Source organism: Pan paniscus, chromosome 4 (assembly GCF_029289425.2).
Source record: "Pan paniscus chromosome 4, NHGRI_mPanPan1-v2.0_pri, whole genome shotgun sequence".
Classification (NCBI taxonomy): Eukaryota; Metazoa; Chordata; class Mammalia; order Primates; family Hominidae; genus Pan; species Pan paniscus.
In genome coordinates, this window is record NC_073253.2 from 170,212,501 (window position 1) to 170,228,416 (window position 15,916).

The window sequence follows — 15,916 nt, forward strand, 5'->3', positions numbered from 1 at the left end:
CAGAGTCAGACACAAATGCAGCCAAAAACAGACCCAGTCATACCATGGGATAATTCTAAAGGAAATCCTATTGCCCTATCTCATGCTCTTTCGGCACAATGAGAGCTGACCAAGAAGCTCCACCATCCTTGCTCTGGAAGATCCAAACTCCCCTGCCAACAAGCTTGGCACGAGCTCTACCCTGCCTGACTGCCGCCAGGTGTTCGCTTCCACCTGCCAACTCTTGCATGGTGGACCCAGGTTGCAGACAGAACTTTAGCTACGAGGAAGTCCGGGAAACACACTTCGTAGCTTCCCTGCCTTGGTGATACAGGAAGGCATGTCAGAGAGGATTGAATGAACCAGTCTGCAGAATCTGCCCTAATGGTAAGGTTAGACCAGAAGAAGTGGAATTAATTGGGTGATTGAATAGTTTTCAGCTTCAAGTTATGTATTCATCCTCACAACAACCTGACAGGGGGTCAGCTGCTTTGGGCCCACTACTCCTAACTGTTCAAGGCATCCTGATTTCTGTGTTTTCCAGGGTTGAAAGCTGACAAGCCTTCTTTTGAGTTTGTCAATATTTTTATTCCTCTTTCCTGGACTTTGAAACACTCTCTATTTTTAAGCCACTATACGCCCTGATGTTTATGTGATTTATGTGGTTAAACTCTTAGGAAAGGAGCAATTGCTTTCATTGACCTTATTCCAGGATCTTACTAGACTTCTTGAATTTTTCTCCTGACCCCCTCTAGAAAGAACATGCTTGGAGAAGTGGTGGCCCCACCTATTCTCACCTTCAAAGGAGCTTCAGAGCCAAAGCTTTCTCGGTAAGGGAATGCAGCAATCACTTTGCTTTACAATGAGGCAGCATGATTGAGAGCCTGGGTTCTGATGCCAGATTGCTTGGGTTCAAAATCTGCCTCTGCTATTTTCCAAATACATGAAGTAGAGTAATTATTCAATCTTTATGGGTTTCAGTTTTCTCTGTAAAATGTGGTTAGTGGTAATGCCCCCTTATGGAGTCATGATGGAGAGTGAGTTAATTCACATGGTGGTCTTGGAACAGAGCCTGGCACAAAGGAAGTGACCCGTAGGTGCCGGCTGTCATGATGATGATTCCATGGAGCAAACCTAGTTGCACTGTTACCTTATTTTCAAATTTATTTTTGCTAGTAATAATCTTGCTTTATTAAATCTTCCTTCCATCTCCTGCCCAAGGTGATTTCACAGAGTTTTCTGCATCCTGGAATAGGGTGCTTATCTTCTGGTTTGTTTATATCACCTCCCCAGAACACACCTCTGATTTTATGATGAGGGCTGGTGGCACACCTGAACTAGGAATTCTGGCACTCAGATTGTAGGAGACTTTTGAGGAATAAATCTGTTTCCTAGAGTAGAGCTATAGAGAAGCAGATGCATTTGAGCCCACACTGCCAAGCTGTTGCAGTTCAGAGAGAACATAAGGAGGTCAAAGAAAGAAAGAAAAAAAATTGTGGGAAGGTGCTCAGAGCAGATGGATAGGAATGGCACCAAAGGGCACGAGTGAAGGCTGGCGCATGAGGTTAAGGCTCTGTTCTTAGTCTGTGCCACAGTTGTGCTGACCTCATATCACAGGTTCTTGCCCAGGTACTTCTGGTACTAAGAAAGTCAGCAAGCCACGTGCATTATGCTTAGGTTTCCGAGCTCTGAAAACCTGAGCTTAAGTCCTGGCTTGGTCAACCCATAGAAGAGGGACTCTGGAAACTTCCTTACCCCCATGGAGCCTCAGTTCCCTTCAGCTGTAAAATCGGAATCATCGCATGTATCTTTCAAGGCTATTTTGGGGGTTAGCTGATATAATAGGAACGAAAGCACTAGCATAGTATCTGGCATGAAATAGGTTCCCTAAAAATGTGATGCAAATTGGACTTTGTATTTTATATTCTAAAAGAAAAGGAATTCTATTGAAAAGAAAATTGCTCTTTATAAGTTTTGCCTGTAGCAGTAATAGAGTGTGTGATAGGAGGAAGCAAAAGACAAAAAACCTCAAATAGTTTCATCTCCAGCTTTTGAAGCCTCCAAGTGAACTCTATAATTTGGCTTCTTTCAGCCCTTCTGAGGACTGAAAGCCTTCACGTATAGACAGAGCCAAGGATGCCAGCCTCTTCCATTATGGGCTCTGATTTATCATTCATTGCAGCAAGAGACATCTGCTTGGTGAGTTCTTTGAGGGCATGACAGAAAGGCATCTCCTTGAATTCAGCAGATTTTACAGCCACTCAGATCTCCAAGGGAAATGATTGCAAGGTAGCCGAGTGTGACAGGAGGGTTGGCTGTCTGTCCACTGCTGGCCTGCTACCCTGGCAGAGGCAGCGGACTCAGGAACTGCCCAAGAATCTTTTGCTCACCTTCCCCCAGCTCAGCTCCCTTACTCAGTTTCTGCTCTGAGGACTGGAGCAATCCATACAGCCCCTGGCTAAGGAAGTTACTGTTATGCACTATATTATGCTTTCCCGCAAGTTCACATGCTGAGTCCTAGCTCCCAGTACCTCAGAATGTGACTGTAGTTGGAAACAGAATCTTTAAAGAGGTAATTAGCTAATAGTGGGGTCATTAGGGTGGGCCTAATCCAATATGTCTAGTATTCTTATAAGACAAAAAGATTAAGACACAGACATGTATGTGGAAGAGACCATGTGAAGATAGAGAGAAAACAGCCACCTATAAGCCAAGGAGATAGCCCTCAGGAGAAATCAACAGATCTCAGGCATCCTGCCTCCAGACTGGTGAGAAAACAAATTTCTGTTGTACTTTTTTTTTTTTTTGAGATGGAGTCTCACTCTGTTGCCCAGGCTGGAGTGCAGTGTGCAGTGGATGATCTCGGCTCACTGCAACGTCTGCCTCCCAGGTTCAAGCGATTCTCCTGCCTCAGCCTCCAGAGCAACTGGGATTACAGGCATGCGCCACCACACCTGGCTAATTTTTGTATTTTTAGTAGAGACGGGGTTTCACCATGTTGGCCAGGCTGGTCTCAAGCTCCTGACCTCAAGGGATCCAACCACCTAGGCCTCCCAAAATGCTGGGATTACAGGTGTGAGCCACCATGCCTGGCCATAGACTTGATGTCTTCTGTTCATTCACTTTCTCCAGGGAGATGGGGCCATCCTTGAGGGGAAGGACTGTGGGTCTCCTACCTCTGCAGCTCCCACAACATCTAACACTGGGCAGGTGATCTACCTGATTTCTCAGTGCATCCTCCCATTCATTCCTTGGGATGAGAGGTGGTGGTAACATCGGAAGAGATTAATCAAGAAGCTGTTTGTGGAAGGTAGCATCTGAAGGCAGTGGGGGCATTCATTGCTCAGCAAACATGTGCTAGTCTCCAGGGTTCTCCTGAGAAGCAGAACCAATAAAATGTGTGAGACTGTGTGTGTGTGTGTGTATACATGTGTACATATGTATATGTGTACGTATACATTATACGTACATTATAGGGTATTGACTCTCCTGATTACAGAAGCTACGCAGTTCCACGACTTGCTGTCTGTAAGCTGGAGACCCAGGAAAGCCAGTGGTATAATTCCAAGACCCGAGAGCCAATCCAGATCTGAGAGCCTGAGACAGAAGTACTGAGGGCAGAAGATCAATGTTCCAGCTCAGTAAGGCAGAGAGAAGATTCAGCTTTTCTTCATGGTTTTGTTCTATTCAGGCCCTCAACAGATGGCATGATGTCCACTCACACTGGGGAAGCCATCAGCTTGACTCAGTCCACCAGTTCAAATGCTAGTCTCTTTCAACAACACTGTCACAGACACACCCAGAAATCATGTTTAACCAGATATCTGCGTATCTCTTGGCCCAGTCAAATTGACACATAAAACTGTCACACAAGCTCTGTAGATTGCAGGTGAGGGAGATATGCCCCAGTCCTGCAGAGGGGCAGGCCTACTAGAGAAAGACAAACTCATGACCTCACTCTGCTGCTCAGGCTGACTGATAGCGCTCTTTTATTCTTCCCTCCTTACCTTGCCCCTGCTATTTGTCTGCTCACTGCCAGAGGCGACCTGGTCCTGGCAGCAGCCACCTCCACAGACACATACATACATGAGGGCTGAGGTTTCCTGTAACCCATCTGCAGCTCCCACAGCAAGGGCAATGGAACAGTACAGAAGCCATCTGCTGAGGAAGGCACAAACTCCCAGGGTAATACAAAGTGAGGAGTGGTTTTACTCTACCTTCAAGAGTCTGTGAATGTTTTGCAGGGGAGAGCACTTTGAACTGGGTCTTGAGGGGTGAGTGGGAGTTTGCCAGGGGTCATGGTGGAGAAGGGCTTTGCCAGCTGAGGATGTGGTGAGTGACCTGGGGTGGGTGGCTGGGTACAGAGCAGGTGGGGCGATGGAGCTACAGACAGGCAGGGACAGACAGCAACAAACTCTGTGGGCTTTGTGAAGGTGATCAGATGCTTTCCTGAAGACAAAAACAAACAAACAAGAAAACCAAAGAGACTACTGCAGTTAAGTGTATGTTTTAGGAAGATGTCTCCAGCTGCTGCAGAGCAGGCAGACAGACCAGAGAGAGAGAGAAAGACAGACAGAGAGAGAGAAAGAGAGAGAGAGAAAGAGAGAGACAGGAGGCAAGGAGATCATTTAAGCTGCAACTGAACTTCATTATGAGTTCTCATTGAAGGTGTCTTTGTCTTGGCTCAGGCTGCTATAACAAAAATATCAAGGACTGGGTGGCTTAAGTAACAGAAATTTACTTCTCACATTTTTGGAAGCCAGGAAGTCCAAGAACAAAGTGCTGGCCAATTTAGACCTGGGAGGTTCCTCTTCCCGGTTATGTTCTCACATGATGGACAGAGAGAGAGAACAGACAAGCTCTCTAGTGTCTTTCCTTATAAGGGCACCAATTCCATTCATCAGGGCTCCACTCTCATGACCTATCATGTCCCAAAGGCTCCAAACAGAGTCACATTGGGAATTAGGTTTTCAACATATGAGTTTGGGGGTGACACAACCATTCAGTTCATATCAGTGGCTATGTGTCAAAAACCAAGCGTGGAGCTTTAAAATGTTTCCTGTTTTGAAAGGGATAGAATTTTAGATTCCTGGGGGGCTGTCAGGGCACAGTAATCACACAAATCACCCCTAACATTCCAGTGCTGGACACAACTGTAGTCAGTGGGAGACTCCCCACTCTACCCCATCCTTGCTGATGCAACATTGAGGTCGCATTCTCAATAAATCTTTATGTTTTTCCTTGCCAACCCTCAACCCCTAACCCCCCACCCCCGCCCATTTCCATTGTCCTACCTTGGACCACACTACGTCTCACTTGAAATGTATGTGTTGGGGTAACAGACTCTTAGCTTGCCTACATGGACCTTTTCCCCTTCCAGTCCATCTTCCCCCATGCTCTAGAAAACGGTAACGGGTCATGAGAATATCAGCTGTGGGACCCTGCCTGTTCTATTTACTGCTTTGTTCCCTACGGTTACAACTGTGCTTTGCATATAGTAGATACTCAGTAAATGTTCACTGTATGAATTAATACATTATCAAATTAAAACTTTTCCTCAACTAAGCCTCTTTCTATATTGTGCTTAATTACTTGGTTATTTAGGCTGCTGGCATCCATGCAGGGTGAATCATGATACCATTATAGACTTTTGAATGTAACTGAAAGATACAATCTTCCCAACAAAATGCATAATTTTAACTGACCTTCCAGTCTCTAAACTGGAATTACTGCATTGCAATTTACTGTATCACTCTCATGGTAAATGAAAAAACTCCCACTGACAAGAGATTTTTCCTCTCTTGAAGGAGACACAAATTTGCAACAGTGTATGGCAAACAATAAAACCGTGTAAAAATTTCAAAGCCCAGACTTCACCACTATATAATATATCCATGTAACAAAGCTGCAATTGTACCTCTAATTCTGTAATTTAAAAAAATAAAAATAGAAAAAGATTTCAACTGCTGGGCAATGGACTGAGCTTCCATGCTAAGTGATCCCAAAAGTTATGTGCAAGAAAGATAAGGATTTTCTGTGTTTGGAAGTCACTAAATGCTTCAGGTGATAAATGAAAGTTTCATATGTTTGTTGGCCACGTAAATGTCTTCTTTTGAGAAGTGTCTGTTCATATCCTTTGCCCACTTTTTGATGGGGTTGTTTGTTTTTTCTTGTAAATTTGTTTAAGTTCCTTGTAGATTCTGGATATTAGCCCTTTGTCAGATGAGTAGATTGCAAAAATTTTCTCCCATTCCGTAGGTTGCCTGTTCACTCTGATGATAGTTTCTTGTGCTGTGCAGAAGCTCTTTAGTTTAATTAGATCTCATTTGTCAATTCTGGTTTTTGCTGCAATTGCTTTTGGCATTTTCGTCATGAAGTCTTTGCCCATGCCTATGTCCTGAATGGTATTGCCTAGGTTTTCTTCTAGGGTTTTTATGGTTTTGGGTTTTACATTTAAATGTAAAACCTTTAATGTCTTTAATGCATCTTGAGTTAATTTTTGTATAAGGCATAAGGAAGGGGTCCAGTTTCAGTTTTCTGCATATGGCTAGCCAGTTTTACCAGCACCACTTATTGAATAGGAGATCCTTTCCCCATTGTTTTTGTCAGGTTTGTCAAAGATCAGATGATTGTATATGTGTGGTGTTATTTCTGAGGTCTCTGTTCTGTTCCATTGGTCTATAATTCTGTTTTGGTACCAGTCCCATGCTGTTTTGATTACTGTAGCCTTGTAATATAGTCTGAAGTCAGGTAGTGTGATGCCTCCAGCTTTGTTCTTTTTGCTTAGGATTGTCTTGGCTGTACAGGGTCTTCTTTGATTCCACATGAAATTTAAAGTAGTTTTTTTCTAATTCTGTGAAGAATGTCAATGGTAATTTGATGGGAATAGCATTGAATCTAAAAATTACTTTGGGCATTATGGCCATTTTCATGATATTGATTCTTCCTATCCATGAAGATGAAATGTTTTTCCATTTGTTTGTGTCCTCTCTTATTTCCTCGAGCAGTGGTTTGTAGTTCTCCTTGAAGAGGTCCTTCACATCCCTTGTTAACTGTATTCCTAGGTATTTTATTCTCTTTGTAGCTATTGTGGATGGGAGTTCATTCATGATTTGGCTTTCTGCTTGTCTGTTGTTGGTATAAAGGAATGCTTAGGGACATGGATGAAGCTGGAAGCCATCATCCTCAGCAAACTGACACAGGAACAGAAAACCAAACACTGCATGTTCTCACTCATAAGTGGGAGTTGAACAATGAGAACACATGGACATAGGGAGAGGAACAACACACACCAGGCCTGCTGCGGTGGTGGCAGGAGAGGGGAGGGAACTTAGAGGACAGGTCAATAGGTGCACCAAACCACGTGGCACACGTATACCTATGTAACAAACCTGCATGTTCTGCACATGTATCCTGGAACTTAAAGTAAAATTTAAAAAAAAAGAAAATGTCAGTAATAAAAAGCATTTATTGAATTTTTGACATGTGCCCCATAGTACACTAAAGGAGTCTGGATATATTGTATTACCACATTTAATCCTGAGATGTTAAAGATGGGTATTATTATCTCCATTTTACAGGTGAGAATGGAGGCTTAGAGAGAAGGCATGACTTGCTCAAGGTCACAGAGCTCGTGAGTGGCCAGCTGGGATTCCACCCCATGTTGGGCTGACTCAGGGCTCTGCCCTTGCTGCTATCACTTGCACATCATGGGATGTTCCTCTTGCATTTGTCCTGATGCTTTTGGCATCCCAGGGCCTTGACTAATGCCCCAGTTTCCTAACATGTCAAGAGGAGGCTGCCGAAATCAATCTGAGGGTTAATGCAAAAACTCCCAGTGGCAAGGGATTTTTGCTCTCTTAAAGGAGACACAAGTAATTATGAGCAATGTAGCCCGTTAAAAAATAGCCTAAATAGAGAGCTGGGGAGGGCACTTCTGAAGCCATTACCACCAGGGTTTCTCCAGACGGGTTGAAAGGCTGGTTGTCTTAGGCAATTTGGATTTGGTTTGCTGTGTGCATGGAGCTGTCAGATAGATTTGCAATGCTGTGTGCCTCCCAGTATTACTTCACATGGCTTCACATGCCTCACATTGCTTTGTTATTATCTCCTCTCTCTGCCTCTCCTGTTAAAACATGGCTTCTTCAAGGGTAACAAACAATTCCAATTCAGCCTAACGCAGAGGCGACGCAGTACCGTAGCTAAGAGTCAGCACTCTGGTGCAAGACAGCCAAGCATTGGAGCTCAGTTCCTCTGCTCTACAAGCTACACGACCTTGGGCATGTTCCTTAATCTCTCTGTTCCTCTATTCTTTCATCTGTAAAGAAGGAATGTGATAATGCCTATGTCATTGTGTTTTTATGATAATTAAATGAGTTAAATATGAACAGTTTTAGAAAAATGTTGGGCAAAGAGGAAAACATTTGGTGAACATTTTTATCACGCATCATCATACCTGTTGCTGTTGGCTCCTAGGGGCAAACCTTGAGTTAAGCCCCGCTATCCCTATTTCTGGATATTTTAAATCATGTGAGTCAACACATCACCTCTGTTTTTTAAGTCAGGTTGAGTTTTAAATTGTTATTTACTTAGCCAAAAGCATCTGAGGCAGATGCTGGATGAATATGGATAGCAATAGGTACAGCATTCTGGGCACTTCTTGGACTAGGACTGGAGAACTGAGCCCCCTCGATGGCATCTGTTTGTGGGAGCCAGAGGAGGAGGGCTGTCCCTGGGGTGGGCAGCAGGGAGGTGGCCTTCCACCATGGCAGGGTGGGTCTTTGCCAGACACTGGCTTTTCATGTCACTTTCCAACCATCAGGTACACTGGAAGCTCATCTCGTTTCCACAACCCGCACGAGGAAAGAGGCCAATGCACATCCCAGCAATTTCCAATGCCCCATCTCCTGCTCCTTGTTCCTCAGAGTGCTGGCCAACAGACAGACCCTTAACCAAGTTCACCATGCTCCTGAGGTCTATTTCTGTCAGATATGTGTGGTGATCTTATCTCAGATGATTTCTCCAATTTAGAAATCACCTTCAGGTCTTACCAAAGTTTTTGACTCTGCTGAATCCATACATGCTCCTCAATGTTTTGGAATCTGGGTGACCACCAGATAGCAAGGTGGATGGCTAGTGGAGTTGTCTGAGATGTTTGGACTTGTTAGAGACTTAAGCTTGTTACTTACAAGCCCTGGAGAGAATTCTCCAAAAGAACCAGTGGTAAAACACTGATCAGAAAAAAAGCTTACAAGCTTGTTTTCAAAGAGCCAGAAGACTTAGGTTCCAGACTGCAACTGCTGCACTAGGAGATAAACTACTAAAAACAACACGGACATTTTTAGGAAAGACACCACAGGGAAGTAGCCTCACAATAATTGCCCAAATCTTTCTGACCACACCTGACTGTAAAAGTGGACACTGTCTGACCTGACTTCAGCTCCATTAAGAGTGGCTGTTGGCAAGGCTCCCAGAAGAGGCCCGCCAGCCCCCAGCTATATTCAAAGCAACTGGGAAGATTTGAGTTCTTGACAGCTTTTCCCCCATCATAAGATAATAAGATAGGTCGCATTTCAGATTTAACCCACTTGACATTTTAATTCTTCTAATGTGTTCTTTGATGTGTGCAGATGAGGTGCCGTGTAGGTACAAGTTGCTATTTATATAGTCCTGGCAAGTGGATTCCATCAGTATCATCTCCTTCGTTCACTCGGGTGCCTTTAAGATCATCAGAAATTCAAGTTTTCAACTCCCCAATAGTTTCTTCTTCCCAAAGTTTGAACAAAGAACAAGAGAATAATGACCCTCTGATTTCTTGCTTTGTGGCAAGAGGACCATGTCATATGTTATTTAAAATATTAAAATAATATTAATATTAAAATATCAGTATTATTAATATTTTATTAATAGTGAAACATTAAAATAATATTACAAATCTTGAATTTGGAGAAGATAGGCCTGGTGCTTAACAACTTAGAGCTGGATGTGGAGTCAGTGAGGTAATGTGTGCAATATTCTTAACATAAAGGCTGACCCAGGGCCAAGCTCCACAAATGACAATTATTACCTGTACTTGCTAATATTGTTGTCACTGTCACATCATCATCATCATCATCACTATCATGACATCATGGCTGTTATCTCCATCATCATTATCATTGTTGTCATATCATCATCATCTCCATTACCATCATCATCCTCATAACTTTCTTGGCTCTTCCACTTACTACCCAGCATCCTTGGTCACTTTCTCTCTATGGATATCCCATTTTCCTTTTCATAAAACTGGATAATAACTGCTACCTCTCAACACCACCAAGAAGAATGAATGAGGCAGAGCGAGTCCTCAGTGAGATTTGGGCCTCATCAGGTCCCTCTTATATCTCAGTTTACATTTCTTATGCATGATTTGTTTGCTTATTTACCTGTTTTGTTTTTTTGTTTTTGTTTTTTTTGAGACAGAGTCTCACTCTGTCACCAGGCTGGAGTGCAGCGGTACAATCTCGGCTCACTGCAACCTCCGCCTCCTGGGTTCAAACGATTCTCCTACCTCAGCCTCCTGAGTAGCTAGGACTACAGACGCATGCCGCCACGCCCAGCTAATTTTTGTGTTTTTAGTAGAGACGAGGTTTCACCATGTTGGCCAGGATGGTCTCGATCTCTTGACCTTGTGGTCCACCCGCCTCGGCCTCCCAAAGTGCTGGGATTACAGGCGTAAGCCACCGCCCCGGGCCGCTTCTTTGCCTGTTTTTATACTTTAGTCTTTGCACTTATCAATTCCCCCAAGCCATGAAACCCAGGATTTTCTGTCCTTCAGAGCCCTGTGCTACCCTGGTGAGAACGCTGGTTGAGATTCAAGAAACCTGTCAACTCCAGTCAGGAATCCAACTCTCATACAAGCTCACTATGTGGTCTTAAGCAATTTTCTTTATCTACAAAATAAGACAATTGCACCATATGGGTAGTTCTCAAAGTGGTCTACAGACCATGAGTACCAGACGTTAAGAATTCACATTTCTGAGGCCCTGCCTCACACTCACTACATCAGACTCTAGGAGTGAGGCTCTGGGACCTGCATTTTACATGCTTTTTAGGGCTCCTTATGTGCACTAGGGCCCGAGGAGATAGCCTCTTGGGACCGCCTCTCAGCTTTGCTAGTCCCTGGTGGGAGGACCACTGGCTGAACAGGAAGTCCATTTCCCAGTGTCATTGCCCTACCTAGGGGTTAAACAAGCTGAAAAAGAAGAGTTCTTGGAGCAATACGAGAAAACAACAAACCAAATATTTGTTAGACTTTCTGAAGTACTGCTTTATTCCAGAAGCTCAAAATTAACATATTCAAGATACTCAAGACAAAAGAAAGGTAACCAGGAACTTCATATGTAGCCACACTAATCTCCCATACGAAGGCTGCAGACAAACTGTCCCAAGCACTCAAGAACTCGGGGAACACTGTTCCCAAGAACTCTTACTGAGAAACGAGCTTCAGAAAACTGAAAGAACTAGAGAATCATAACCATGGGGCTGGTGATGACCATTAAATAGGTGTCTACTAGTCAAAAAAAAAAAAATACAATTGGCTCTTTGTATCCATGGGTTCTACATCTGTGGATTCAACCAACTATGGGTCAAAAATAGTCAGAAAAAATATTTTTGTCTGTACTGAATAAGTACAGACTTTTTTCTTGTCATTATTCCCTAAACAATACAGCATAACAACTACTTATGTAACATTTACATTGTATTAGGTATTATAAGTAACTTAACGATGATTTAGAGTATATGGGAGGATGTGTGTACGTTATATGCAAATACTATGCCATTTTATACCAGGAACTTGAGCATCACAGATTCTGGTATCTGCAGGGGGTCCTGGAACAAATACCCCATGGACACCAAGGGATGACTGTATGTACCACTCACTACCCGCCCCCCACCCCACACATATACAAACATACTTCTTGGCTTTTTTTCACTCTTGGTGAAACTTGCTCATTTCCTGTAATCTAAGAATAAATTAAGGTTGAAAGACAGAAAACTACAGAGTAATGGGGGAACAACAGAGACGATATAGGAAAAGTAGAGTAAGCTCACTTATTACCTTACAGGCACAGAGTCGACCCTTGAATAACACAAGGATTAGGGGTGCCAACCCTCCATGCAGTTGAAAATCCACATATAACTTTGACTTCCTGCAAACTTAACTACTAACAGCCTACTGTTGCCCAGAGGGCTTATCAATAACATAAATGGTCAATTCATACATATTTTGTACATTATAGATATTATACATTGTATTCTTTCAATCAAGTAAGCTAGAGAAAAGAAAGTATTATTAAGAAAATCATAAAAAGAGAAAATACATTTTCAGTACAGTAGTGTGTCTATCAATGCCATAAGTTTACATCACCTGTTTACGACACAGATCATGTCTGAAATATTGGCACCTGCAACTGCAGACCTCAACCTTTGGTATATATCAAGCAATTGAACTTTTTCTTGTAATGCCATGACGTTTCTCTGCTTCTTGGGAGTACTTCGAGCTTCACTAGTGGCATTTTGTATGAGTCTCATGGTGTTATTTAAGGTTTATGGTATTGTACTAAACACAATGAAAACTATGCGAGAACCTTGAGATTAGTTATTACTATAATATGCAGTTTACTGGAGAGATGAACTGGTTACTTGGAGGTGGTTAGCATCACATGGAATCTTGAGCAGACACTGGCAACACTTGAGTTCAAGGCAATAGCAACAAGAGGTGACTATGAAATTATTACAGTAGTGCCATAGGTACTACAGTTAAATTTATGCAATTATGATTTAATATTGCAACTTTACCTTTGTTTACATTTAACTGAGAATAGTGCCATGTATTGTCTGTGTTTGTGTGCATATGTTTTAATAAATTCTACCTTTTTATAATAGATTTGTGTATATTTTACAATAGTAAATGATAGAATAGTATCTACATAAAGTTTATGCTTTCACAACCTACTTAACTTTTTCTTATTCTTTTTGCTATTTCTAGGCTATGTGGCTCATCTGCAAGTTTTTTCAAATTCTTTCAAATCTCCAAAAAATTTCCAATATATTTATTGAAAAAAATCCTTATATAAGTGGACCCACACAGCCACAACCCACGTCGTGCAAGGGTCAACTATATTAATTGGGAATAAAAGGGTATGTTGGGGAGAGGGAGTGGAGGGAGAGGAGAAGTCACTAGTAAATTTCGAGATTATTCATGGTAAGGGTCCAAAATACAGTAGCAGAAAAGAAAGAAAAATGGAAAGAAGGAAAAAAGGAACTAACAAGATCATATACACTTATAAAGATAATTTTTGTTATAATAATAAAAAATCTAAAACAATGTTGCCTAAATATCAAAATGTATATCAGAAGAGACTAAAAGGAAATGTATATAAACAACACACATATATATGTGTATGATTTTACATAAATATAAAATATGACAAAACTGAAACTAAATATATTAATCCCATCAATAAATACAGATGGGCTTAACTCATCTACCAAAATAAAAATATTTTCCATATTGATTAATAAAGTCAAATCTAATACTATTGATGAGAGATGCATCTAAACAAAATAAATAATAAATAATGTATATATAATAGCAAAGGACTGGAGACACCGCAATTGCTCATCAACTGAGGACTGGCTGAAAAACTGGGGCACAACCATCAGTGAAGCCCTTTTTACAGAAGCATCTGTAAAAAGGAGTAAGAGAGATCTCTGTGTGTGCTCATGGAGGGCTCTGCAGGATGCACTGCTGAAGAGAGAGTGCAAGGTAGACAGAGTATGATATGGTATCAGTCATCTCAGGAAGGAAGCATGTGAACATGTGGATGGATGGATGGATGGGTGGACAGATGAATGATAGATGATGCATGGATGGAGTGGATGGATGGATGGATGAGTGAATGAGTGGGTGGATAGGATGGATGATGAAGAGATGGACGGATGGATGCATGAGTGGGTGGATGGCTGGATGGATGGATGAATGATGGATGAATAGATGAATGGATGGATGATGAACGGATGGATGAATGGATAGATGGATGATGGATGGATGAACAAAATAGAGATCACCTATATTACATATTACATCTATACACATGTATATCTATCTATCTTTCTACCTTTTGTTCATATTTAGAAAGACAGCAGAAAGATAAGCCATGATTTTAAAATGCTTTCTTTTAGAAAGAAAGTGAATCAGGTGGAGGGACAGGGATACAAACTCAATTTCTTTGACTACATATTTTTGTAGGTGTGATTTAGGAAACACATACCTATATTACATAATGATATGACAAAATTACATTTAAAATAAATTTCTAAAACCCAAAGTTAAATGAAATGATGAACCTAAAATGTGTATCCAGTTGGTGGCATAACCACACAGAGAGAAACCATTTCAACTGACTTACTTAAAAAGAATGATGTATTCCTTCCCACCGGCTATCATGTCATGAGATCACGAATCTCATCCTGAGGATACGTTGGACAAATGAGGCAGTCGGCACTTGTGAAGCGTGCATGGTACCAGGTAATCAGGTAATTGGGTTGTGTACACTCACTGGCCCAGCTCTGAGGACAGGAACTATATGCACATACTCTGGCTTTACAAGGTCAGCATGAAGACGGTGAATATTACTTACCTGTCAAATATACAAATGGATCAGTAAAGTACATTGATTAATAAATGGAAGTTTTGAATCTTTTGAAATCTGGGTATTTTCAAATTCAAATCCCAGAGCCAATTTACGTTGAAAAGTCCATGAATCTTAGTAAATGATTAAAACAAAATAGTGTGGTGTTTTCAAAGTCTGGGGAAAGTTTGATCTTAGGAAAAAAAAAAAGAACAAACTTTCAAGTAAGTCCTTTGTGTAGACTCGTTCCCTGACATCTCATTAGCTCCCATTGATCCAGGATAGGATAATGCAGAAACATTCCTGCAGGGCAGTTAATTAGAGAAGCCACTGAGGGAGAGAGAGGGAGATGGGCTGGCCCCGTTCTTGGTGCTAGCAGGCTTCGTATTGGTCAGCTTCTTTTTTTCCATAGTCTAAGATGGATATTAATTTCATTTAGTGGGATCAGAAAGGACTTTCTAGCAGTGTGGAGTTGAAATGGGTCTGGAGGATGAGTAGGAGCAGGTGATGGTGAACATGAGGTCAGTGTTGAGTGTTCAGGCAGAAGCACGGTTGTTCCACCGTAGAAGGAGGCGTTTTCTGAAGAAAATTGCTATTTGTCGGACATCTACTACTTGCCAGGCACTATGCAAGGCATTTCCTACGGCATTCATTCAAGCCTCATAACATCATCTTTCTACATATGATCATCATCATTCTATAAAGGCTTGCAGCTCACCTAGAAAGTGGCAGACATGGAATTTTAATTCAGGTCTGTCTGATATGAAAGCCCACGCTCATCCCAGTCTACCCAGTAGCATGCTGCAGACATCTCAAGGGGAGGCAGAGGGCCAGTGGCTTCCTTGGCTGCTCAGAGTTATTGGGTTACATCACACGTGGCCTCCAATCCTAGCTCAGCACCTATCAGTGATGTGACTTTGGAGCTTCTGTTTCCTCATCCGCAAAATGGGGAGCACTGTACTCATCAGGAAGTAGTGTCATGCTTGTCAAACTAGAGAAGGCACCTGACTTCGGGCACGTACCCAGTCCTGGGGCACCGTCACATTGTTTCATTGGTGAGAAGACTTCACAGGACAGAACTTCTCAGCACCCAAGGCTCACAGGAGAAACCACCCACCCTCTCTTGCAAACCTTCACTCTCATAGCCCATGTTCTATTACAGGACCTGGATGTGGGCAGACAAGGGGTTAAGAGGAAAGTTGCGACAGCTGGCAGTTTCCTCCCACAAGCACAGTGATGAATAGCAATGAACAGACTTATTA

The 15,916-nt window shown here is 42.2% G+C and overlaps 1 long non-coding RNA gene across 2 annotated transcripts in view; it reads right to left on the reverse strand.

The window, feature by feature from the left end:
* LOC103785313 (uncharacterized) overlaps positions 1-15,916 on the reverse strand; it is a 487,514-nt gene that overhangs the window by 346,566 nt on the left and 125,032 nt on the right. The gene's annotated exons all lie outside the window — the stretch shown is intronic.